The sequence below is a fragment of the Poeciliopsis prolifica genome, unplaced genomic scaffold, assembly GCF_027474105.1.
Source record: "Poeciliopsis prolifica strain line A6 unplaced genomic scaffold, Auburn_PproV2 SCAFFOLD082, whole genome shotgun sequence".
Taxonomy (NCBI): domain Eukaryota; kingdom Metazoa; phylum Chordata; class Actinopteri; order Cyprinodontiformes; family Poeciliidae; genus Poeciliopsis; species Poeciliopsis prolifica.
The window spans coordinates 1,337,243-1,360,575 of record NW_026562457.1 but is presented as its reverse complement, the minus strand read 5'-3'; the positions used below and the strand labels follow the sequence as shown (position 1 = coordinate 1,360,575).

General features: G+C 46.8%; 1 pseudogene; it reads right to left on the bottom strand.

The window, feature by feature from the left end:
• LOC129352971 (membrane-associated guanylate kinase, WW and PDZ domain-containing protein 1-like) overlaps positions 1–23,333 on the bottom strand; it is a 48,800-nt pseudogene that overhangs the window by 19,830 nt on the left and 5,637 nt on the right.

Genomic DNA, 23,333 nt, shown 5'->3' with positions numbered 1-23,333 from the left:
TAGAGTTTGTCATAGTGTGTCACAGTGTGTGTCATAGTGTGTGTCATATTGTGTCACAGTGTGTCATATTGTGTCATAGTGTGTGTCATAGTGTGTCATAGTGTGTCATAGTGTTGTAGTGTGTCATAGTGTGTGTCATAGTGTGTAATTGTGTCATAGTGTGTAATAGTGTCATAGTGTGTGTCATAGTGTGTCACAGTGTGTCATAGAGTTTGTCATAGTGTGTCACAGTGTGTGTCATAGTGTGTGTCATATTGTGTCACAGTGTGTCATATTGTGTCATAGTGTGTGTCATAGTGTGTGTCATAGTGTGTCATAGTGTGTCATAGTGTGTCATAGTGTGTCATATTGTGTCATAGTGTTATAGTGTGTGTCATAGTGTGTAATAGTGTCATAGTGTGTGTCATAGTGTGTCACGGAGTGTTATAGTGTGTCATAGTGCGTCACAGTGTGTTATAGTGTGTCATAGTGTGTAATAGTGTGTCACAGTGTGTGTCACAGTGTGTGTCACAGTGTGTTATAGTGTGTCATAGTGTGTGTCATAGTGTGTGTCATAGTGTGTCAGTGTGTTACAGTGTGTCAGAGTGTGTCATAGTGTGTCATAATGTGTTTCACAGTGTGTCATAGTGTGTCATAATGTGTGTCATAGTGTGTCATAGTGTGTTATAGTGTGTCATAGTGTGTCATAGTGTGTGTCATAGTGTGTCAGTGTGTCACAGTGTGTCACAGTGTGTCATGGTGTGTCATAGTGTGTGTCACAGTGTGTCACAGTGTGTCATAGTGTGTCATAATGTGTGTCACAGTGTGTCACAGTGTGTCATAGTGTGTCATAGTGTGCGTCATAGTGTGTCATAGTGTGTCATAGTGTGTCACAGTGTGTCATAGTGTGTCATAATGTGTTTCACAGTGTGTCATAGTGTGTCATAATGTGTGTCACAGTGTGTCATAGTTTGTCATAGTGTGTCATAGTGTGTTATAGTGTGTCATAGTGTTTTATAGTGTGTCATAGTGTGTCATAGTGTGTCATAGTGTGTCATCGTGTGTCATAATGTGTTATAGTGTGTCATAGTGTGTCATAGTGTGTCATAGTGTGTGTCAGTGTGTCACAGTGTGTGTCATAGTGTGTCATAGTGTGTCACAGTGTGTCATAGTGTGTCACAGTGTGTCATAGTGTGTCAGTGTGTCATAGTGTGTAATAGTGTCATTGTGTCACAGTGTGTGTCAGTGTGTCACAGTGTGTCATAGTGTGTGTCATAGTGTGTCAGTGTGTCACAGTGTGTCACAGTGTGTCATAATGTGCATAGTGTGTCATATGTTGTAGTGTGTCATAGTGTGTCATAGTGTGTGTCATAGTGTGTAATTGTGTCATAGTGTGTAATAGTGTCATAGTGTGTGTCATAGTGTGTCACAGTGTGTCATAGAGTTTGTCATAGTGTGTCACAGTGTGTCAGAGTGTGTGTCATAGTGTGTCATAGTGTGTAATAGTGTCATAGTGTGTCATAGTGTGTGTCATAGTGTGTCATTGTGTGTGTCATAGTGTGTCATAGTGTGTGTCATAGTGTGTCACAGTGTGTCATATTGTGTCATAGTGTGTGTCATAGTGTGTGTCATAGTGTGTCATAGTGTGTCATAGTGTGTCACAGTGTGTTATAGTGTGTCATAGTGTGTCAGAGTGTGTCATAGTGCGTCATAGTGTGTCATAGTGTGTCACAGTGTGTCATAGTGTGTCATAGTGTGTTCATAGTGTGTCATAGTGTGTTATAGTGTGTCATAGTGTGTCATAGTGTGTGTCATAGTGTGTGTCATAGTGTGTCAGTGTGTCACAGTGTGTCACAGTGTGTCATAGTGTGTCATAATATGTGTCACAGTGTGTCATAGTGTGTCATAGTGTGCGTCATAGTGTGTCATAGTGTGTCACAGTGTGTCACAGTGTGTCATAATGTGTGTCACAGTGTGTCACAGTGCGTCACAGTGTCATAGTGTGTCAGAGTGTGTGTCATAGTGTGTCAGTGTGTCATAGTGTGTCACAGTGTGTCAGTGTGTCACAGTGTGTCAGAGTGTGTCATAGTGTGTCATAATGTGTTTCACAGTGTGTCATAGTGTGTCATAATGTGTGTCATAGTGTGTCATAGTGTGTTATAGTGTGTCATAGTGTCATAGTGTGTGTCATAGTGTGTCAGTGTGTCACAGTGTGTCACAGTGTGTCACAGTGTGTCATAGTGTGTCATAATGTGTTTCACAGTGTGTCATAGTGTGTCATAATGTGTGTCACAGTGTGTCATAGTTTGTCATAGTGTGTCATAGTGTGTTATAGTGTGTCATAGTGTTTTATAGTGTGTCATAGTGTGTCATCGTGTGTCATAATGTGTCATAGTGTGTCATAGTGTGTGTCATAGTGTGTCATAGTGTGTGTCAGTGTGTCACAGTGTGTCATAGTGTGTCACAGTGTGTCATAGTGTGTCAGTGTGTCATAGTGTGTAATAGTGTCATTGTGTCACAGTGTGTGTCACAGTGTGTGTCACAGTGTGTGTCACAGTGTGTCATAGTGTGTGTCATAGTGTGTCAGTGGTCACAGTGTGTCATAGTGTGTCATAATGTGTGTCATAGTGTGTCATAGTGTTGTAGTGTGTCATAGTGTGTCATAGTGTGTGTCATAGTGTGTAATTGTGTGTGTCATAGTGTGTAATAGTGTCATAGTGTGTAATAGTGTCATAGTGTGTGTCATAGTGTGTCACAGTGTCATAGAGTTTGTCATAGTGTGTCACAGTGTGTGTCAGAGTGTGTGTCATAGTGTGTGTCATAGTGTGTCACAGTGTGTCATAGTGTGTGTCATAGTGTGTCATTGTGTGTGTCATAGTGTGTCATAGTGTGTCACAGTGTGTCATATTGTGTCATAGTGTGTGTCATAGTGTGTCATTGTGTGTCATAGTGTGTCATAGTGTGTCATAGTGTGTCACAGTGTGTCATAGTGTGTCATAGTGTGTGTCATAGTGTGTCATTGTGTGTCATAGTGTGTCATAGTGTGTCATAGTGTGTGTCATAGTGTCATATTGTGTCATAGTGTTATAGTGTGTGTCATAGTGTGTCATAGTGTGTCACAGTGTGTCATATTGTGTCATAGTGTGTCATAGTGTGTCATTGTGTGTCATAGTGTGTCATAGTGTGTGTCATAGTGTGTCATAGTGTGTAATAGTGTCATAGTGTGTGTCATAGTGTGTCACAGTGTGTCATAGTGTGTTATAGTGTGTCATAGTGTGTAATAGTGTCATAGTGTGTCACAGTGTGTGTCACAGTGTGTGTCACAGTGTGTCATAGTGTGTCATAATGTGTGTCAGTGTGTCACAGTGTGTCATAGTGTGTCATAATGTGTGTCACAGTGTGTCATAATGTGTCACAGTGTGTCATAGTGTGTGTCACAGTGTCATAATGTGTGTCACAGTGTGTCATAGTGTGTCATAGTGTGCGTCATAGTGTGTCATAGTGTGTCATAGTGTGTCACAGTGTGTCATAGTGTGTCACAGTGTGTCACAGTGTGTCACAGTGTGTCATAGTGTGTCATAATGTGTGTCACAGTGTGTCATAATGTGTGTCACAGTGTGTCATAGTGTGTCATAGTGTGTGTCACAGTGTGTCATAGTGTGTCATAGTGTGTCACAGTGTGTCATAGTGTGTCACAGTGTGTAACAGTGTGTCACAGTGTGTCATAGTGTGTCACAGTGTGTAACAGTGCGTCATAGTGTGTTACCTGTATCTTAGAGCTCCTCTGCGCCGGCCCCCCGTCCATCAGCCCCAGCACATACAGTCCCATGTTGTACTCACTGCCGCCCCGCAGAGAGAAGCCGAAGCCGGTGGGCCCTCGCTCCAGATCCACGCTGTAGAACCGGGTCTCGTCCTGCAACAGAACCGCGGAGGTTCAGAAAACCTTCACAGGTCATCTGCTTTTCCTGTCCTGACCTCTGAACTCCCCCCTCTACGCACCTGGCCACACCCCTCTGTCTCTTGGCTCCGCCCCTTTTGACAGAATGTTTCTCAATGTGTCGGGGGGCGGAGCCAAGCATTCAGACATTCTGTTTTTTTCTGTTTTTATGCAATATTTGTTGCTCTGAAACAGGAAGGAAGGCGCGACTCATTTCCTGCCAGGTGGAATGGAACAGGTCACGTTTTAAGCTTCACTCCTGAATCCCTGCAGGTCTTACTGGAACATTTTCAGACTGAACTCAACTGAAAAATCAGAGAAATAAATGTGACCTTTGACCTCCCTCTGGGCCCTTTGACCAGCCGTCTGTCCATGTCGAAGTCGGTGCCGTTGCAGGACGACTCTGTGGAGGAGAAGGAAACTGTTCCAATAATCAATTAACCAATTAATCACATGATCAATTAAAAGAATCTCAACAAATCATTGTTTAGGTGATTTTATGGTTGTTCTTTGGATGATAACATTTTCAGTGGCTGCTTTGCAGATTTGGTTACTTTATAATTCATTTTGTTTTGTTTATTCTGGATTTCAGTGACAAATGATTTTATTCATCTTTGAGAAAGTGTTCCATGTTAACTCATCAGCATCAAATCAAACATCAAAATGATTGTTTATCGCCAGAACTTCTGATTCACCAGCGACAGACTTTTCCCCAGTGTATTTTCAGCCTTTACTTGTGTCCCAGGCTAAGTATTGCTTATAAGTCTTTTTAAAAGTCCTAACATTTTTTTACATTTTTTAAGATTTTATGGTTGGTGTTCAGGTATTCTTTCAATAATACATAATTATTAGTATTTCCTGTTTCTCTGTTGTGTTTTTCTTTATTATGAGCCAATGTTCTGTACGTTTGTTTCACATTCAACTAATTGTGAATTCATATATCATCTTCTAGAGATTTCCAATAGATCTTCGCTCAACTTCACTCTTTACTTTTTTAATATTTGTGTTCTTGTGCACATTTTTGTCCCATTGAAATAAATTAAAATTCTACAAAATTTCACAAAATTCTGCTAAATTGTTATGCTTTTTCACAACTTACTACTGCATACGTCAACCTGGAAACTCCATTCAACTTTTAAACAAGTCACAAGACATTAACTTATCTTGGCGTTTTTATATCTCTTATGGATTTTTCACAGTTGCCATTTTATGCAGATTTCTGACTGTCATAGTCAGAAATCTAACAATCTGTCAGTTGTTAGAGTGTACAGTTTAATAAACGACCATTTTTGAACTTTTTAAGGTTTTTGACAATCAAAAATGATGCTGTTCCTACATGTCTAACTGCACAGGAATAATTTATGCCACGAATGTTTTCTTTAAGGAACTGTAACTGTCATAGCTACAGGTTTCACTGTTTCTGCCAAACTCTTGTGGAGTTCAGACACGTCACATCTGCTCCTTCACTCTATTCCTCTGTTTGCTCTGGTTCTGCTTTTACTGCTTTTACTGTCTACAAAAGTCTTCTGCAAACTTCAATCAATTTTAGCAATTCATATATCAAAATATTCTGCTTCTTTTCCAACTTTTTTTAATTTACTGTTTTAATTTTCACCATCATTATTTCATGTTGCATAGAAACTTATGCTTCTGCTAATTTATGCTATTTCTCTTCATGTTTTAGTTTTTAGATTTTTCAAATATTTCAGGTTCTTATGCTTTGTTCGGCTTTTTCTTAAATTTTCAGCAGCAGTCAATAGATCTGCATTCTCCAGGCTGTTTCGGAAGGAGCAGCCATTTTTATAGCTTTTTATTATTTTATTCTGGTTGATCACTTTTTCATTGTGGCTCTTCTCCTGCATACTTTGTGCTATTTTCACTATTCAACTTGTTCTCCTAACGCCGGCTGTTTCTCCAGGGATTTATAACCTTCATACTTTTGATAATATTCATATTCAATATTTATTAATTTCACCCCATATAACCACAGAATTAAAGATTACAAAATACAATGTCTGTTTCTCAGGTTGGCTTCAACGCCTTTTCACCAAAAACGTTCAGCTTTTACTTGCATTTCCGTAGGAAATACAGACTTTTCTAGCTATCAAGTGATATTCTCAAATTTCCTGTCAACTTTAAACTCAAAACACGATGAGCTGGAGATACCATGACAACCACAGACTGCGTGTGTGTGTGTGTGTCATACTGGGGGCCACGCCCAGCCTCAGTGTGTTCCCGGCCCTCCTCAGGATCTGGGCCAGGTCCGGTGCTGCAGCGCGCCGACCGGTCTTCCCTCCACTGCCTCCAGCCGGTCTCCGGGTCGGATCTGTCCGCTGCGCGCCGCCGGGCTGCCGCGCCGCACCGTGACGAAGCGGTGTGACATCAGGGAAGACGCTGTGAAGACAGGGGGCGGGGTCAGAGGTCAAAATGAGACAGAGGTGTGACAGAGAAGCGCAGATGAATTATTGATGCGCGTCGCGGTGGCTCAGCTGAACACGTCGCGCAGCGCCACAGGAACCAACAGCCTCAGGGGACCCAGAACCACGGTTCTGCTCTCAGTACCACCAGAACCGGTTCTGTTTGCTCCAGCCATGATGAAACAAACGGGAAGGTTCTGTTGTGGTCCTGATGAACTGACCAGCAGCAGCTGAACACACACACACACACACACACACCCATACCACACGCAGACACACACAACACACACACACACACACAGACACACACACTCTTTCCAGCTTCAGGGAGGTGAAAATATTTTAGGAATTCCAGATAAAGCCTGAGGAAGAGGAGGAGCAGCAGGAGGATGAAGGCCCAACTGGGTTCCTCTGACCTGGTTCTGTGGTGTTGAGATGAACGGAGAAACCGGATCAGTTTCTACCGGGTATGGATCCAGAACTTCATCACAACTGACATAAGGGGTGTATGAATATTTATGAGTCGGTCTGGAAATAAACCACTGCAGACGTCTGATGAAGAGTCATCATCATCCTCGCCAGACAATGCGATGAACAGAAACAATGCGGCCGGAGTCAAAGGTCAGAGCGGTTTCAGGTGACGAGAACCGAAACGTGACGCAGCAATTAATTCAAACCTTTTTCAAACTTTAGCGTAACTTCCACTTTTTACACGCACACGTTCCAGCTGGAACCTTTTTATTCGCGTGTTTCTGGTATGACTGCAAATGTGACGCGCAGCTACATCACTGCTAGCGATGAAGCTACTAGCGATGAAGCTACTAGTGATGTAGCTGCTAGCGATGAAGCTACTAGTGATGTAGCTGCTAGCGATGAAGCTACTAGCGATGTAGCTACTAGCGATGTAGCTGCTAGCGATGTAGATGCTATCGATGAAGCTACTAGTGATGTAGCTGCTAGCAATGAAGCTACTAGCGATGTAGCTGCTAGCGATGTTCCTGCTTGCGATGAAGCTACTAGCGATGTAGCTGCTAGCGATGAAGCTACTAGTGATGCAGCTGCTAGCGATGAAGCTACTAGTGATGTAGCTGCTAGCGATGAAGCTACTAGTGATGTAGTTGTAGCGATGAAGCTACTAGCGATGTAGCTCCTAGCGATGTTCCTGCTAGCGATGAAGCTACTAGCGATGTAGCTGATAGCGATGAAGCTACTAGTGATGTAGCTGCTAGCGATGAAGCTACTAGTGATGTAGCTGCTAGCGATGAAGCTACTAGTGATGTAGTTGTTAGCGATGAAGCTACTAGTGATGTAGCTGCTAGCGATGAAGCTACTAGCAATGTAGCAGCTAGCGATGAAGCTACTAGTGATGTAGCTGCTAGTGATGTAGCTGCTATCGATGAAGCTACCAGTGATGTAGTTGTTAGCGATGAAACTACTAGTGATGTAGCTGCTAGCGATGAAGCTACTAGCAATGTAGCAGCTAGCGATGTAGCTGCTTCTCAGTTCAATTCTGCTTTAAATGATTTTATTGTAATCCATGGGGGCCACAAAATCTTCGGGAACCACTGGTCAATCAGAAGCTAAGCTAGCCTAAAATAGCATCTCGATGCTAACATGTGGCAGCTAATGCTAATGTTAGCGCAGCTCATATTTCTAAAAAAACTCCATAAACGATCAGAGAAACTCTGGAAAGATGAACAATAGAAAAACACTGAGAGGCGGAGATCAGATTAATAACTGTAAACATCTTTCATGTTCATCTAATTATTCAATTGTTTGGAATGTTGCTGATTTTGTTTGATAAATGCGATTAATAAATTACAGACTCTCAGATTATCTCCAATAAATCCGTTAATCTGTCTACCAGTTCTATGGACCCGACCTGCAGGTCCAGATTGTCCAACATGGATGCCGTCCTGCAGGATGTCTCACTACAGCTGAAAGTTAGAGCCCAGCAGAACCAATCAGAACCACTCTGCAGCTGACCCAAACCTGACCGCTGCCCGGTCCTCCCGGTCTCCCCCGTCCTGCAGCAGAACTCACGCATGGTGTCCCTGACGCTTCTCAGTGCTGACTGGATCCGGTCCAGCATGGTCCAAAGTCCAGAGTCAGAACCGCAGCAGTGAGGCGTCCAGCCTGTCGCTGTGTTTCCAACGGTGGGCGAGTCACAGCAGAGAGAGAGAAGCAGGCGGAGGGGCGGAGCCTCAGTGGAGGGGCGGAGCTCTGATTGTTGTGTCTGTGATGCGTTCAGGTGCTGTTCTCAGCGTGGGACGCCTCACTGATCAGCCGTTTGGACTGGTTCTGCTGATCCGGTGGCGACACCGGCCAATGCTGGCTGAGGCCGGATCCTCCATGGTCCTGATGACAGGCGGTACCAACTGGACCAGACCGAGTTTAGAGTCTTTCTCTAGGAACTGGTCTGAATCTCAGGCCAACTGAATTTTAAAGGACCAGAACCAGACCAGAACCAGAACAGAACCAGACGGCTTTGCTGGTTCTGTTTGTTCGATTTGAATCCAGTTTTTCTCTCTTATTTTGTTTTAGTTGTAGATTTTATTTAGCACTTATATAAAAAGCACTTATGAAATTTTGAACAGGACCAGAATCGGTCCAGAGCTAGAACCAGCCGATGACATCAGCACTGACATCACTCACCTCCGCTCTCTTCCTGGGAGGCGATGACGAACCCGAAGCCTTCGCCCGGCCGCCTCCTCAGCTCCACTTCCACCATCTTGGCCCCGCCTCTTCCGTCTTTGTCTCCTCCGCCCCGGACAGGACCACCGCCGTCCTCCACGCCCTGAAGGTCACGGGGCTCCAAGGTCAACGTCACAGGAACCGAGTCCAGGAAACTGGTGCTCTGGATGAGGGAGGAGACAGGCCGGCCGACGGCGGTCAGAGCAGGAGAACCTGAGGAGGAAAAGGTAGCAGTGAGGAATCGAGGAATCAATCAGTCAATCTCTCTCCCTCTAGCAGCAGCAGGTGGGGGAGGGGCTACCTTGGTGGGTGACTGCAGGCGCCTCCAGGCCCAAACCGGCCTGGCTGAGATGAGGCACTCCACCCAGGGGCGCATCAGTGGACGGCAGGTCAGCGGATGAGGGAGAGGAGGGCGTGGTCAGTATGTAAGAGGAGGAGAGAGGCTTGTAGAGGTTAGGGGTCACGAGAGGAGAGGAGATGGGACCTGGAGGACAGAGAAATTAAACTGGTTTAACTGGTGTTCCAGGATGAGTCACAGTGAAACACCAGACCTTGAGTGATCTGATTGTCCTACCTCCTCCTCGGTGCACAAGCAGCACCACCTCCCCCTGCTTGGTGTGTTTCCTGCAGGACTCTCTGCACCTGCAGACAAAACATGGCTGCGAACAGGTTCGCTAACATGGCCGCTAACGGGGCGCTAACAGGCCGCTAACATGGCTGCTAACATGACTGTTAACATGACTGTTAACATGGCCGCTAATGGGGCGCTAACTGGATGTCTTTGTGACTTTTGCTTCCTTTTGGACCCTTCCACAGCTCTCCTGGTCTTCAGCTCCTCTTCAGAACCTGGAGCTTCAGGAATCTTAGGTTTGATGCAGGAGGGTCTGTGTGACCTTAGCTGCTGGCCACTGTGTTGATGTCTCACCTGAGTGAAGCTGAGACTCTGCACGTCGGCCCCGTTGATCTTCATCACCACGTCTCCGGCCTGCAGCGAGGGACACTGCCTCCGGTCCCAAACCCGCCTGACCACCGCCTGCTGGCCTCCCTGACCTCCCGCCGTCACACTGAACCCCAAGCCACTGTTCTCGCTGTGACCCAGAGCCACCGGGACCAGTTCGCCTCGAAGCGCTGACCCCGGCGACCCCAGAGGCAGCGTCAGACCCGCAGGACCCCTGGAGAACGATGGGGTCAGCGCGTGGTTCGCCGGACAGCCGTTGAAGCCGCAGGGGGAACGTCTCTGGCGGCGGCGCCGCGAGGGAAGTCTGAGGCATATGTTGGCGCTGAGTGGGAGCAGAAGGAGGAGCGGAGGAGGAGGTGGGGTCGCTGCTGCTAGCACTGAAGTCCTGGATGACCCAAATCAATCTGAGTGAGGGGCAGCTTGGACAACACCTGGGAGGATGAGGAGACGTTGGGGAGTGGATGTGGACAGGTCGCTCTCTGAAGACTTGGAGCTCTGGTGCAGGAGGAGTGAGGAAGAGGAGAGGGTGGGGAGTGTGCTGCTGTTGTAGCGAATCAGAGAAGACCTGTGAGGAAGAGTAGGAGGAGCAAGAAGAACGAGAAAACAAACTCAAAGATGCTAAAACCAGTTTACTATCAGCTGGACACCAGAGAGAAACTTATATGGAAGCTACGCATAGTTAGCAGTAATTTACCAAAACTACTTATGTCAAAGTCGCTAATGCTAAATAAGACGTATGCTAACACAGTTAGCTGTTCTGTTTTAGGATTGCTAACCTGATAAAAATAATGTTGCTTATACCAAACAAAGCCAGCACTGATGCTAACACTATTTGTGCAATTAATGCTAAAACTAGCATTGACTATTACTAACACCTGAAACTGCTAATAGCATCACTGCTAAGCTTGTTAACACAAACACCTGACATTGTTAAAGCTAACATTGCACAACCATTTACAAATATCAACGTTGCTAACACTAACATCGCTAATACTACTATCATTAAACACTGCTAATGCTAACAAAGCTAATAACAGCACCAAAAACACATGAAACTGCTATTTTCTAGTACCGCTGCCAATGCTAACGCTAGCTCTGACCTCCTGGTTCCACTATTTGATTGACCCCCATCAGAGTCGCTGTGACTGGGTGGAGTCCGGTCTGCAGAGGGAGGGGGGACCTGCGACGCCTCCGAGGATGTGGGGTCGGCGGTCCAGCCAGCCCATTGGTCATTGGCTGAGTGGCGTAAGAGGGCGGGGTTTGTGCTGGACCTGGAGACAACAACAACTTTTCAGAACTGACCGCTCTGAATATGAACAGACACAGGTCCCTCCAACATCATCCTCATGTTTTTAACCCAGTTGAGGAGTGTGAGCAGTTCTCTGGAAGAACTGAGCTGGTGTTGGTGACGTCTGGAGCAACGGCTCTGACCTGCCGTGCTGCCGTTGGCGTCCAGCGTCCGGCTGAAGGTGAGCTGCGTCAGGTCTCTGCTCTGGCTGGAGGAATCGCTGGGAGTCTGAGGCTGCATAGCAGAAAAAACATTACACTGCAGAAACAGACCCTGAACACACCGTACTACAAGGTGTGTTCAGGTACCGATTATTGTTTACAAACGATAAAATAAACATAAATTATGCGTGATTTTTGCTACAGATGACTCGTTGAGGTCTCTGGTGTGCAAGCAAAGCGGGCTGCTGCAGTATCACCTCCAGGTTCTGTTTGGGACAGCCGTCCGGGTTGTAGAGCATGGGGTACCCTCTCCTCAGAACCACGTCCACGCTCTGACCCATCGGCACCGCCTTCAGCATCTCCACCACCTCCTTGTGGGAGCGGCCCAGCACACAGCAGTCATTGATGTAGACCAAGATGTCCGCTGCAGAACCACGGCACACAGACGGGTCAGGTTAGTGGTAGACGTTCTTATGGGTTCTGACTGGACCCTCCTAAGCAAAAACTTAATTAATCTACCCTGTACCTGCTGCAGGTTTCTGTTAACACACCTGGATGCTGCAAGTTGCTGCTGGGCAGAATTTTTATCTCTGAAACCAGACTGCCTTCGTGCCTTGTACCAGGTCACACAATTACCTGTACTGAGAGTGGGCGGTCCTCCAGGTGTGACGCTGTACACCTGCAGAAACTCCTGAGGACGACTTCCTCCGACGATGTTGAAGCCAAAACCTCGAGGACCTTTGGAGAGCCGGGTGTGGATGGGAGTAACCTCTCAAATGGCTCGGCTGGTCCGTGAACTCTGGAACTGTCAGCAACAGGAAGCTTAGCTCCGGACAGGAAGTTTAGCTACAGACAAGCTTAGCTACAGACAAGAAACTTAGCTACAGACAGAAAATTTAGCTCCAGACAGGAAGTTTAGCTCCAGAAAAGAAGTTTAGCTACAGACAGGAAGCTTAGCTACAGACAGGAAGCTTAGCTACAGACAAGAAGCTTAGTTACAGACAGGAAGTTTAGCTCCAGACAGGAAGCTTAGCTTCAGACAGGAAGCTTAGCTACAGACAGGAAGTTTAGCTCCAGACAGGAAGATTAGCTCCAGACAGGAAGCTTAGCTTCAGACAGGAAGCTTAGCTTCAGACAAGAAGTTTAGCTACAGACAAGAAGCTTAGCTTCAGACAGGAAGCTTAGCTACAGACAGGAAGCTTAGCTACAGACAGGAAGCTTAGCTACAGACAGGAAGCTTAGCTACAGACAAGAAGCTTAGCTACAGACAGGAAGTTTAGCTACAGACAAGAAGCTTAGTTACAGACAGGAAGTTTAGCTCCAGACAGGAAGCTTAGCTTCAGACAGGAAGCTTAGCTACAGACAGGAAGTTTAGCTCCAGACAGGAAGTTTAGCTCCAGACAGGAAGCTTAGCTTCAGACAGGAAGCTTAGCTTGAGACAAGAAGTTTAGCTACAGACAAGAAGCTTAGCTTCAGACAGGAAGCTTAGCTACAGACAGGAAGCTTAGCTACAGACAGGAAGCTTAGCTACAGACAGGAAGCTTAGCTACAGACAAGAAGCTTAGCTACAGACAGGAAGTTTAGCTACAGACAAGAAGCTTAGCTACAGACAAGACACTTAGCTACAGACAAGATGCTTAGCTACAGGCAGGAAGTTTAGCTACAGGCAGGAAGTTTAGCTCCAGGCAGGAAGCTTAGCTTCAGACAAGAAGTTTAGCTACAGACAAGAAGTTTAGCTCCAGACAGGAAGTTTAGCTCCAGAAAAGAAGTTTAGCTACAGACAGGAAGCTTAGCTACAGACAGGAAGCTTAGCTACAGACAAGAAGCTTAGTTACAGACAGGAAGTTTAGCTCCAGAGGAAGCTTAGCTTCAGACAGGAAGCTTAGCTACAGACAGGAAGTTTAGCTCCAGACAGGAAGTTTAGCTCCAGACAGGAAGCTTAGCTTCAGACAGGAAGCTTAGCTTCAGACAAGAAGTTTAGCTACAGACAAGAAGCTTAGCTTTAGACAAAGCTTAGCTACAGACAGGAAGCTTAGCTACAGACAGGAAGCTTAGCTACAGACAGGAAGCTTAGCTACAGACAAGAAGCTTAGCTACAGACAGGAAGTTTAGCTACGACAAGAAGCTTAGCTACAGACAAGACACTTAGCTACAGACAAGATGCTTAGCTACAGGCAGGAAGTTTAGCTACAGGCAGGAAGTTTAGCTCCAGGCAGGAAGCTTAGCTTCAGACAAGAAGTTTAGCTACAGACAAGAAGTTTAGCTCCAGACAGGAAGTTTAGCTCCAGAAAAGAAGTTTAGCTACAGACAGGAAGCTTAGCTACAGACAGGAAGCTTAGCTACAGACAAGAAGCTTAGTTACAGACAGGAAGTTTAGCTCCAGACAGGAAGCTTAGCTTCAGACAGGAAGCTTAGCTACAGACAGGAAGTTTAGCTCCAGACAGGAAGTTTAGCTCCAGACAGGAAGCTTAGCTTCAGACAGGAAGCTTAGCTTCAGACAAGAAGTTTAGCTACAGACAAGAAGCTTAGCTTCAGACAGGAAGCTTAGCTACAGACAGGAAGCTTAGCTACAGACAGGAAGCTTAGCTACAGACAAGAAGCTTAGCTACAGACAGGAAGTTTAGCTACAGACAAGAAGCTTAGCTACAGACAAGACACTTAGCTACAGACAAGATGCTTAGCTACAGGCAGGAAGTTTTAGCTACAGGCAGGAAGTTTTAGCTCCAGGCAGGAAGCTTAGCTTCAGACAAGAAGTTTAGCTACAGACAAGAAGTTTAGCTCCAGGCAGGAAGCTTAACTTCAGACAAGAAGTTTAGCTACAGACAAGAAGCTTAGCTACAGACAGGAAGCTTAGCTACAGATAGGAAGTTTAGCTACAGACAGGAAGTTTAGCTACAGACAAGAAGCTTAGCTACAGACAAAACGCTTAGTTACAGGCAGGAAGTTTTAGCTCCAGGCAGGAAGCTTAGCTTCAGACAGGAAGTTTAGCTACAGACAAGAAGCTTAGCTACAGACAGGAAGTTTAGCTACAGGCAGGAAGTTTAGCTCCAGACAGGAAGTTTAGCTACCTGTCTGGAGCTGTCTGGAGATAAAAAAGGAGGTTTATCTCCAGGCAGGAAGCTTAGCTTCAGACAAGAAGTTTAGCTACAGACAAGAAGCTTAGCAACAAAAAGGAAGGTTAGCTGCAGACAGGAAGTTTGCTCAGACAGGAAGTTTAGCTACAGACATGAAGTTTGCTCAGACAGGAAGCTTAGCTACAGACAAGAAGTTTAGTTACAGACAATAAGTTTAGCTACAGACAAGAAGTTTAGCTCCAGTCAGGAAGTTTAGCTCCAGTCAGGAAGTTTAGCTACAGGCAGGAAGTTTATCTCCAGGCAGGAAGCTTAGCTTCAGACAAGAAGTTTAGCTACAGACAAGAAGTTTAGCTCCAGACAGGAAGTTTTAGCTCCAGAAAAGAAGTTTAGCTACAGACAGGAAGCTTAGCTACAGACAGGAAGCTTAGCTACAGACAAGAAGCTTAGTTACAGACAGGAAGTTTAGCTCCAGACAGGAAGCTTAGCTTCAGACAGGAAGCTTAGCTACAGACAGGAAGTTTAGCTCCAGACAGGAAGATTAGCTCCAGACAGGAAGCTTAGCTTCAGACAGGAAGCTTAGCTTCAGACAAGAAGTTTAGCTACAGACAAGAAGCTTAGCTTCAGACAGGAAGCTTAGCTACAGACAGGAAGCTTAGCTACAGACAGGAAGCTTAGCTACAGACAGGAAGCTTAGCTACAGACAAGAAGCTTAGCTACAGACAGGAAGTTTAGCTACAGACAAGAAGCTTAGCTACAGACAAGACACTTAGCTACAGACAAGATGCTTAGCTACAGGCAGGAAGTTTAGCTACAGGCAGGAAGTTTAGCTCCAGGCAGGAAGCTTAGCTTCAGACAAGAAGTTTAGCTACAGACAAGAAGTTTAGCTCCAGGCAGGAAGCTTAGCTTCAGACAAGAAGTTTAGCTACAGACAAGAAGCTTAGCTACAGACAGGAAGCTTAGCTACAGATAGGAAGTTTAGCTACAGACAGGAAGTTTAGCTACAGACAAGAAGCTTAGCTACAGACAAAACGCTTAGTTACAGGCAGGAAGTTTAGCTCCAGGCAGGAAGCTTAGCTTCAGACAGGAAGTTTAGCTACAGACAAGAAGCTTAGCTACAGACAGGAAGTTTAGCTACAGGCAGGAAGTTTAGCTCCAGACAGGAAGTTTAGCTACCTGTCTGGAGCTGTCTGGAGATAAACAGGAGGTTTATCTCCAGGCAGGAAGCTTAGCTTCAGACAAGAAGTTTAGCTACAGACAAGAAGCTTAGCTACAGACAGGAAGGTTAGCTGCAGACAGGAAGTTTGCTCAGACAGGAAGTTTAGCTACAGACATGAAGTTTGCTCAGACAGGAAGCTTAGCTACAGACAAGAAGTTTAGTTACAGACAATAAGTTTAGCTACAGACAAGAAGTTTAGCTCCAGTCAGGAAGTTTAGCTCCAGTCAGGAAGTTTAGCTACAGGCAGGAAGTTTATCTCCAGGCAGGAAGCTTAGCTTCAGACAAGAAGTTTAGCTACACACAAGAAGCTTAGCTACAGACAGGAAGTTTAGCTACAGGCAGGAAGTTTAGCTACAGGCAGGAAGTTTAGCTACAGGCAGGAAGGTTAGCTGCAGACAGGAAGTTTGCTCAGACAGGAAGTTTAGCTACAGACAGGAAACTTAGCTACAGGCAGGAAGTTTAGCTCCAGACAGGAAGTTTAGCTACAGACAAGAAGTTTAGCTACAGACAAGAAGCTTAGCTACAGACAGGAAGTTTAGCTACAGGCAGGAAGTTTGCTCAGACAGGAAGCTTAGCTACAGACAGGAAGTTTAGCTACAGGCAGAAAGTTTAGCTACAGGCAGGAAGTTTAGCTCCAGACAGGAAGTTTAGCTACAGGCAGGAAGTGTATCTCCAGGCAGGAAGCTTAGCTTCAGACAGGAAGTTTGCTCAGACAGGAAGCTTAGCTACAGACAGGAAGTTTAGCTACAGGCAGGAAGTTTGCTCAGACAGGAAGCTTAGCTACAGACAGGAAGTTTAGCTACAGGCAGGAAGTTTGCTCAGACAGGAAGCTTTGCTACAGACAGGAAACTTAGCTACAGACAGGAAGTTTAGCTACAGGCAGGAAGTTTAGCTCCAGACAGGAAGTTTAGCTACAGGCAGGAGGTGTATCTCCAGGCAGGAAGCTTAGCTTCAGACAGAAAGTTTGCTCAGACAGGAAGCTTTGCTACAGACAGGAAACTTAGCTCCAGACAGGAAGCTTAGCTTCAGACAAGAAGTTTAGCTACAGACAAGAAGCTTAGCTACAGACAGGAAGTTTAGCTACATGCAGGAAGCTTAGCTACAGACAGGAAGTTTAGCTACATGCAGGAAGTTTAGCTCCAGGCAGGAAGCTTAGCTACAGACAGGAAGCTTAGCTACAGACAGGAAACTTAGCTACAAGCTACAAGTTTGTATCAAGTGGATATTTGTAGCAGAGCTGTAATGCTCCACATGGTGAAAGAAAAGTAAAGAATGACGATAGCTACGTTCTGTGTTGGCCGTCGTCTCTTTGCTCTGCGTTCGAGGATCCACCCAACTGGTCGTCTTTGAGACGTGACTGAAAAAGAGAAAAACATCTTCATCATCTATGACATCATCAGCATCATCTTCATCTTCTTTGATGGTAAACCTGTAATCCGTATCTGATTTGCGTCCTGACGGCTCCCTGGGCAGCACAGCGCTAAGAAGGCTACTGGTCTGTTTACGGGTCTGAATAGTGCTTACTGGGATCAATGGTGTGGCTCTCCTGCCATCACAGCGCCCCCTTGCTTTACTCCATTTTAAATCTTCTGAGTACAGGCTTCAGTGGCGCCCCCATGTGGTTGAAATGTTCACTTTAAAGCGCAGCATGAATCAGCATGAAGTGGTTTCGTCTTCGGCTCGTTGTTGTGGGAAGGACTTGTGATCTTCTGCATGTGCAGTAGATGGCCATATGGCCAGTTACCCAGGGAGGAACTGGTTTGTGGGGCGTGCACGATCAGCTGATAAATTGTAGAAGCTAACGAGCATTAGCATCAGCTATTAACTGCTGTAGTCTGGATGTGCTTCTGGTTTCTGTCTTTGTGTTTTTGGAGAAACAATTAAAACAAGGTGGCGCTGCAGCAACAAAACGAGCTGAAACATCTAACTGGTTCCTACTGGTTCCTACTGCTGGGTGGGGTTGTTGCCCTCTACTGGCTGAGGAACGGCTGTGAGTGGGCCGGGCCGCATACAGGTCCAGTAGCCGCCATGTTGGTTCCAGTAATGAGTAATGAACCAGACTCGGTTCAGGTAATTGTTTTGATTGATTATTGATTGGTTTCTTACTTGATGTAGTATGGCTCTCCTGAGTCGCTGTAGGCCAGCTCCCAGTTCTCAGGAAGTGGATCTCCTCCTGCTCCTCTGCCTTCCTCTTCCTCCAGCTCCGTTCTCCGTTCCCTCTCGACTCCCGACTGTCGAGTCCCACGATTGGCTGAGCGGCAGCGCCGTGGGCGGAGCCGAGCCTGCAGAGAGCGGCCCGGTTACGACCTGGCGGCTGCCTACCTGGCGGCTGCCTACCTGGCGGCTGCCTACCCTACCTGGCGGCTGCCTACCTGGCGGCTGCCTACCTGGCGGCTGCCTACCCTACCTGGCGGCTGCCTACCTGGCGGCTGCCTACCTGGCGGCTGCCTACCTGGCGGCTGCCTACCCTACCTGGCGGCTGCCTACCTGGCGGCGCACCGTCGTCCTCGCTGTTGTCTCCTTCCTCCACGGCTTTCTCCAGGTTGCTCAAAGATTTGCTCCGGTCCGGAAGTTCCTCAGCAGGTTGCGGTGTTCCTGGTACGTGATCGGAGGGCTCTCTGGTCCGATGTGGACGGGGCGGGGCGTTCCGTAGTAGTTCCCTGTGATTGGACCAAAACAAGGCGGGGTCAGGCGTTTGGCTCCACTACTTTACATCATCGCTCTGTTTCGGATGTTTAAGGAAGAAAAAAGTCGTTCCTCTCCACTGTCGCCTCTTGCTTGTTCAGGAGGAAGTGAAGTGGCTCCTTAGCTTCCACTTAATTCTAATCTGCTCCGCCTGGTCGGACCTGATCACTGAGGTCAGAGGTCACAATGTGATCAAGGCACCCTGACTTCAGTTCCGTTGAGATCCAGTAACTGGATCTCAATGGTTCTGAAATCTGAACTGACCTGCCAGGTCAGAAGGTCATCCTTCTAGTCCTAAGGATTGGGAACACTGGGATGCTGACAGCACCCCCTAGCTGCAGCTGGAAGAACAGCAGCCCAGCGGCTCCTGGTGATTGTGGTGATTCTAATGTACCTGTGTGTGTGTGTGTGTGTGTGTGTGTGTGTGTGTGTGTGTGTGTGTGTGTGTGTGTGTGTGTGTGTGTGTGTGTGTGTTGGGCTCTGTCAGTGTCTGCTTCTGCAGGTTTCCAGGATTAGAGATTAAATCCTCTTATTGTTTGGTTTGAAAAAGAAAGCAATCCAGCTGCAGCTGTGCTGCATACTACCCTTAAGGGCCGGTAAGGGCGGTACACTGGTTTCCCTCCCCCGTGGCTGGCTTCCGTACCTTTGAACTTGCCACTCTCCAGCAGCGCTCCGGACTCTCCAGAGAGAAGAACTCCTCGATGGACACAAAGTTGTAGTCCACACCTGAGATCTCGCCGTCCCGCGGCTGCCGGGTCGTACCTGCCCAAAGGACGCCGGAGGATGTCAGTGACATGGGGAGCTCAGCTGTTGTCATTGCAATGAAGGTCGCTGACAGATGTTCACTGAGTGTAAAAAACTTTAATCTGAACTGCTTCACATTTTTGACCTCAGATTAAATCTGAGTTACATCAATACAGAATCCAGGTGTGTGTTTAGTGTGTGTCAGTGTGTTAGTGTTGTGTCCAGTGTTTAGTGTGTGTCCAGTGTTTAGTGTGTGTCCAGGTGTTTAGTGTGTGTCCAGGTGAGTGTTTAGTGTGTGTCCAGGTGTGTGTTTAGTGTGTGTCCAGGTGAGTGTTTAGTGTGTGTCCAGGTGAGTGTTTAGTGTGTGTCCAGGTGAGTGTTTAGTGTGTGTCCAGGTGTGTTTAGTGTGTGTCCAGGTGTGTGTTTAGTGTGTGTCCAGGTGAGTGTTTAGTGTGTGTCCAGGTGTGTGTTTAGTGTGTGTCCAGGTGTGTGTTTAGTGTGTGTCCAGGTGAGTGTTTAGTGTCCAGGTGTGTGTGTTTAGTGTGTGTCCAGGTGTGTTTAGTGTGTGTCCAGGTGTGTGTTTAGTGTGTGTCCAGGTGAGTGTTTAGTGTGTGTCCAGGTGAGTGTTTAGTGTGTGTCCAGGTGAGTGTTTAGTGTGTGTCCAGGTGAGTGTTTAGTGTGTGTCCAGGTGTGTGTTTAGTGTGTGTCCAGGTGTGTGTTTAGTGTGTGTCCAGGTGAGTGTTTAGTGTGTGTCCAGGTGTGTGTTAGTGTGTGTCCAGGTGTGTGTTTACTGTGTGTCCAGGTGTGTGTTTAGTGTGTGTCCAGGTGTGTGTTTAGTGTGTGTCCAGGTGTGTGTTTAGTGTGTGTCCAGGTGAGTGTTTAGTGTGTGTCCAGGTGTGTGTTAGTGTGTGTCCAGGTGTGTGTTTAGTGTGTGTTCAGGTGTGTGTTTAGTGTGTGTTCAGGTGAGTGTTAGTGTGTGTCCAGGTGTGTGTTTAGTGTGTCCAGTGTGTGTTTAGTGTGTGTCCAGTGTGTGTTTAGTGTGTGTCCAGGTGTGTGTTTACTGTGTGTCCAGGTGAGTGTTTAGTGTGTCCAGGTGTGTGTTTAGTGTGTGTCCAGGTGAGTGTATAGTGTGTGTCCAGGTGAGTGTTTAGTGTGTGTCCAGGTGAGTGTTTAGTGTGTGTCCAGGTGAGTGTTTAGTGTGTGTTCAGGTGAGTGTTTAGTGTGTGTCCAGGTGTGTGTTTAGTGTGTGTCCAGGTGAGTGTTTAGTGTGTGTTCAGGTGAGTGTTTAGTGTGTGTCCAGGTGTGTGTTTAGTGTGTGTCCAGGTGAGTGTTTAGTGTGTGTCCAGGTGTGTGTTTAGTGTGTGTCCAGGTGTGTGTTTAGTGTGTGTCCAGGTGAGTGTTTAGTGTGTGTCCAGGTGTGTGTTTAGTGTGTGTCCAGGTGTGTTTAGTGTGTGTCCAGGTGAGTGTTTAGTGTGTGTCCAGTGAGTGTTTAGTGTGTGTCCAGGTGAGTGTTTAGTGTGTGTTCAGGTGAGTGTTTAGTGTGTGTCCAGGTGTGTGTTTAGTGTGTGTTCAGGTGAGTGTTTAGTGTGTGTCCAGGTGAGTGTTTAGTGTGTGTCCAGGTGAGTGTTTAGTGTGTGTCCAGGTGTGTGTTTAGTGTGTGTCCAGGTGTGTGTTTAGTGTGTGTCCAGGTGTGTGTTTAGTGTGTGTCCAGGTGTGTGTTTAGTGTGTGTCCAGGTGAGTGTTTAGTGTGTGTCCAGGTGTGTGTTTAGTGTGTTTCCAGGTGTGTGTTTAGTGTGTGTCCAGGTGTGTGTTTAGTGTGTGTCCAGTGTGTGTTTAGTGTGTGTCCAGGTGAGTGTTTAGTGTGTGTCCAGGTGTGTGTTTAGTGTGTTTCCCGGTGTGTGTTTAGTGTGTGTCCAGGTGTGTGTTTAGTGTGTGTCCAGGTGTGTGTTTAGTGTGTGTCCAGGTGTGTGTTTAGTGTGTTTCCAGGTGTGTGTTTAGTGTGTGTCCAGGTGAGTGTTTAGTGTGTGTCCAGGTGTGTGTTTAGTGTGTTTCCAGGTGTGTGTTTAGTGTGTGTCCAGGTGAGTGTTTAGTGTGTGTCCAGGTGAGTGTTTAGTGTGTGTCCAGGTGTGTGTTTAGTGTGTTTCCAGGTGTGTGTTTAGTGTGTGTCCAGGGAGTGTTTAGTGTGTGTCCAGGTGCATCTTACACGGCACAGCACGCAGGTACAAGTTCTCCCTGATGAGCGCTGCAGCTGACTGTCCATGGAGCCCGGAGTGAAACACTTGCTGAGGTACAACCTGAGGTCTTTGCACAGAGAGGAACCTGACAACCAGACAGGAAGTGATGTCACAATGATGTCACACATGTGTCCTTAAAGTTATTCCTGCTCAGAGGGTTGAAGCGACTCCAGATCGTTAGAGACAATTCTTTGTCTGGAGCTGGTAAACACCCAGCTTGCTTTAACTGGTTTAACTGGGCTGAACCAGAACGTCATCATCTCACCTGGAACACAGTCTTGATTCTGATTGGATGAGGACAGGAGTTCAGGACTCCTCGGACATCGCCCAGCGTCATCCCCAACACTGGCGTCCCCCCGATCTCCAGGATGATGTCACCCACCGTGGCCCGCCCCTGGTGCGGCGGTGACGAAGGGAAACTCCCCATAATCAGCTCCGCCGCCGATGGCCAGACCCAGCTCTCCGGAGCCGGCGCCGGCGCCCAGCGGAACGAAGCTCTCCTGGACCTGCACACAGCAAACCGGAGCTCAGGCACAGAAAGTCCAGAGGCTGAGCCCGGGGTCGAAGGTCAGGCCGTACCTTGGAGCGCCAGTGGAGCTTCTTCACCGTGGCTTTAGACATGGCCGCTGAGCTGCAGACAGAGGGAACAGCTGCTTACTGAGCATGCTCAGTACAGACCTTGAGCATCATGCTGGAACCTGAGAGGGAACCATTCAGATTCAGTGTGAGTCATGTTTAAAGCTGCTGACCTTTGACCCCTCCATCAGTCTGCGGTTTGCAGATCATTAATAGACGGAACAAAAGGGAACCGGTTCTCCAGGTTTCCACTGATCCAACAGAACCAACCCAGTTGGAAACCAGTCCACATTGTTCCAAAACCATGGAGAGACCAGAAGGCTGAAGAACAGAACCTGAACAGAACCTGAAGCTGCAGAACATTTGGTAAAAGGCACTAAGGCAGCAGGCGGTTTCTGGTTCTGCTCAGTCAGCATGTTGCAGGAAAGCAGCTTCTCTGTTAGCGCAGCAGCTAACTGAATGTTAACTGAGACCTTTCAGAGGCCGATACCAGAACCCGTCTGGGCCCAGAAGTTCCATCGACGCAACTCCGCTAACGCTAAACGCTAATCCTAACCCGCTAAACTCATAAAGTAGCAAAAGCTTATGCTAACCTTCTAAGCCACTGGTTAGCATTAATAATAATAAAGCATTTTATTTGCCAGTGCCTTTCAGACCCCAAAGACCCTTCACAACATTAAATTAACAGTGAAATGGCGACAAAGTAATTGCCCAGTTAGTGAGCAGGAACCTGAACAGACGAGCTCCGGGTCGATGTTCCGGATGTTCCGGTTCCGCTGAGACGGACTAGAGGCTCTGAGGATGATGAAGAGGAAGAACAGAGGGAAGGTGAACGGTGGAGATGAGCAGCAGGTCAGGAAACACATCTAAAGTGAAATCTGAAGGAAACTGGAAGCCAGTGAGTTGATGTGGTGAAACGAGTCCGTTTTGGTGCCGACGCCTCCAGCAGAGACTGGAACCAGTTGGAGTTTACAGACGGGTTTATGAGGCAGAACAACCAGGAGGGAATTACAGGAACCAGTGGGAGAAATGACCAGAATATGGAGCAGAGAGACGGACAGGCGAAATGTTACGGAGGTGCAAATGAGCCGACCGGGTTATATTATCAATATTACTAATATTAATAATATGATCAATATGAGAGAACAGAGTACGACAATGACAGAAAAGTTGTTGACTTTACATTGTGTAGATTTAGTGCCAATGAGTTCGAAATTTGCTTTTTTTGTTTAAGTTGAGGAAGTTTGATGCAAAGCAGGATTTGAATTCATCTAAACAGGAAGTGACAAAAAGAGTTGGGCATCATCTGCAAAACAGTGGAAGTGGATGCTATGGATATGCCAAGGGGGAGAAAGTAGGTGATGGAAAGA